The sequence below is a fragment of the Egretta garzetta genome, unplaced genomic scaffold (assembly GCF_000687185.1).
Source record: "Egretta garzetta isolate BGI_Z169 unplaced genomic scaffold, ASM68718v1 scaffold56, whole genome shotgun sequence".
Classification (NCBI taxonomy): domain Eukaryota; kingdom Metazoa; phylum Chordata; class Aves; order Pelecaniformes; family Ardeidae; genus Egretta; species Egretta garzetta.
Window position 1 is genome coordinate 1,435,266 of NW_009260182.1, and position 3,736 is coordinate 1,439,001.

A 3,736-nucleotide genomic window follows, 5' to 3' on the forward strand; every position below is an offset into this window, starting at 1 on the left:
TTCCTGCTGCAAGGATTAATAACATGAAGGCTAAGCTGCCTACTGTTACTGTGGTTACCAAAGTTTCCTTCCCACTGAATCATGTTCCAGTCTGGATATTTCAAGCTTCTGTTACTGGTAATTGTGTTTTCTTTCCTCTTTGCTGTTATTCAAACACATACAAAATACAGAAGAATTTTGTACCTTTAGAACAGTCTTTGACTTCCATCCTCTGGCCAATGTCCCAGGATGCACCCCCTCCTCACCTGCTGTTCATTTCAGTTGCTTTCATTTACTCCATCCTACTCCATAATTCCAAATCCTACAGAAAAAAATGATTCTTGCAGCGGAAGAAAACGAGTTACCAGGCAGAGGACATCGAGCATCTTTCAGCCATACATCCCCAAGGGCGCTTGCCTACCCTGCAGGAACTATGTAACAGAGCAGCCTGATGTACTGAACAGGTACAGATTAACTGTACAAAACCTACTCTGTAGGGCTGGTGATTTGAAGGAGCACCAGGCATTCTAAACGCAGGTAATCAACTCTGAAATGGGCACATTTTTTCTTCCTGCTGTTTGGTGAACAATGTCGGCAGCAGGACAGCGCTGCTTCTCTGCACTCTTTCGCTAATAAACCAGACCGTTGTTTTGTAGAATTCAAATTGGCAGTTTTAATTCAGGGTAAATGTGTGGTTGAACAAAACTACAAAGAAGGTATTGATGCCAAACCGTATAAGGTCATTCCTATGTTACGTTTCTACCTAGATTACAGCAAAACTAGTAGAGCAAGATTTTGATGATATCAAATGGCATCTTGGATATTGTATATACTTTGCAGTTGCTCACTTGTTAAAAATGCACTGCCAATCCCACTAGGAAACACACACAAATATTTATCTAACATAAAAGCGCAACAATTTGCTGAGATAACAAAGTTTGAACAGCAGTTCCTTGCCTGCATTTCCCCCCTGTACTTTTTCTCCATGGTGCACGCACGCTGTCCGAAGCATTTTCTTCGGTTCCTTTAAAATTCACAACAATTCTACTGAGCTTTTAAAGTGAAACAAACCTTTGAATCTTGAGAGGATTTAATTAAACCCATTTTACACTTATTTAATTTTAAAATAACTGCCCTTGGGTCAGGGTGGGGGAAGGCAAGAATAGCTGAAGAATCAATGAGTGACCTAGGGCGTTAATCAAACTCAAACTGGGGGTGTGTGTTTGTGTGGTATAAAAACTCTCTGAGGAGTTGCTAAACACCAATTTGCAAGTTCTAATGTAAGAATGAAGTTAAGAAAGTAGCCTTTAAATTTTCTAATATTCATACCCTTGGGCAACTGCAAAATTCAGAAACTAATTTATGAGGTACACCCTTTTAAGGATGCTTTCAAGAAAAAAGGTTGATCCTTTTTCATGTTTTCCAGTAAAACTTTCAATTTTGGGAGGGACTTCCCTGAAAATTACTTTTCATTGACTCTGTCTTCCATGTTTTATTGGGCATCTGTTATAAGGCTACATCAAGTTCAGATAAGGAGAGTGTCATGGAAGCAGTCTAGGGATACAAAATGTACTGGAGTGCTTGAACCAGTTTATCAGTTAATTAAGCACATTAGAACTGTGCAAATAACTCATATTTTCACAGGGATGCAAAATTTAGAGAATAAAATTCCTTGTAAGACAAACATATTAAAATATTTTATGTAATTTTTAATTATTTTTAAATTTTTCCTTTTAAAGAAATATTTTTATTTTTAAATTTAAGGTTTTAAATGCACGATATTTTATTCGAATGTTTTGCTTAAATTAATTCAAAGGAAAATTGCTTGACCTTGGGTTTTTTAAGTTGGTAGGGCTGAAATAATTTTAACTCTCTTAGCGCAAAACTCTATGTAGATTAACTTTAGTAGAATAAGCAGTGCTCAGCAAAATGAATTTGTGAGGTGGCAACAGGGCTAACAAAACCCAGAAACTCCAATAACTTTGGAGCTTCATACAGAATTTATTTGCACCATAAAATTAGAAATCACTGAAAACAGAAGTAAATCAGGGAATTGGTCAAGTCTTCTGTTGCCGGGACAACTGTTACAATACAAATGAACCTAGGGGATAAACTCCCAGGAAACTTTGATTTTATGAGTTAGAGCCTTCAGGGTTCATGCTATATATAAATTAGTGAGGTCTATGTAGTGTGATAAAAGATTGGCCTCTTTGCCTTCTCTTGACTAACAAGCAGACAGTTTTCATCAACAGAAAGCCATCGAGAAATGAGCACATGAACATTTTTAGGACCATATCACAGAACGTCCTGGAGCTTCAGAGTCCCTGCCTAATACCCAGAACATCAAAGAAAGCCATTCTCAAACAGAGAGAGATGAGAAGCCTCTTCAGTGACCGTGCTGCTGCCCATCTGCCCCCAGACAATCAGATCTATTTATGGCACCGCAGCGCAGGCCCCCAAAATCACCACAACTTTTGAAAACCTTGGCTTGGTGAATTTCTCCAAGCGTGTCCTTTCACGTGATGTGCTGTTAGATTTTTGTTATGATGTTAAAACAACACTGTAATTTCCCCTGAATAACTTATACTGTAATTTTCAACACCAAGATGATGGGCAACAGACACCAAGACTGGTCCGAGGCACTAAAAGCAATTGATTAATTGAGCGGGACAGTTACAGAAAACTGCTGTATAACAATTGTGCAAACACAAAGGGATGTTTGAGGGTTTCTAAACTGTGAAGGCAATGAAGCACAAGATGAAGGGAGATCTGATTTGGGAAATGATGCGGCTTTCAGTATGCTAAAAAGATGATGAGTTCAGGAGGCACTCAACCCACCTGTCCCCCAGCCCTTTGGAAGATAAAAAAAGTCTATAAATTTAAAAAATGACATAGAAGAATTAGAAAGACTCAACAGTAATGCAAAGAACTGGGCAGACCAAACCCACTTGTCCCTAATTTTCCTAGTAAAGCATAGATTAGATATTCACTGTATTCAAAGAATAACTAATAAAACCTAACATTTTGTGATTTCATATCTGCCCCTGTATATTATTCCACTGTAGCTAAACCATGGTGTTTAAAGTGGCATTAGCAGCAGACTGATTTAATTTCTGTTTAAAAGGAAAATATACAAATTTAATTCCATTTACTTTTGCAGTGCCTTTTTAGTTCGGCTCTGACAGAAAGAAAGTCAGACATTTGGATAAATGAGCTAGGTTGATTGAATATTGATAAGCCAATTTTTAATTTATCAAGGTTATCTAGAGGTGCTAACCTGACGCTGCATACTAACAAGAAATATCAACACACTAAGTGATGTGTGCAGTGACATATTTCTTTGGGGAAACAGCTATGGATGGACTGGGATTATTAAAATTAGAACCTTGCAGTGGGGATAGAAAGTGACTTCCTAAGGGGAAATTAAAAGCAGGTAAGAAGTGTGACAGAGAGACTGAGATGAATAGGTGGCAAATTTTATACTTTGCACAGACTGCAACATAAAACCCACATCAAATCAGTATGGATGAGAGAGAAAGAGAGAGAGAACTACCTTTGTGAAAAGTAGCACAAAAATGTTCTCCAAATTTTCACAGCAAGCCAGGTAATCATTACAGACCTTACAATACATTCTCCGCATTGTCAAAAATCTGTAAGGCTTGGAAGCCCCCTACAAAAGACAAGGTCCAAACAACTGAGAGGAAGCAAGCAAGCATTATTCTTCAGTGTTGGGAATTCGGAAAAGAGCACAGTGTAT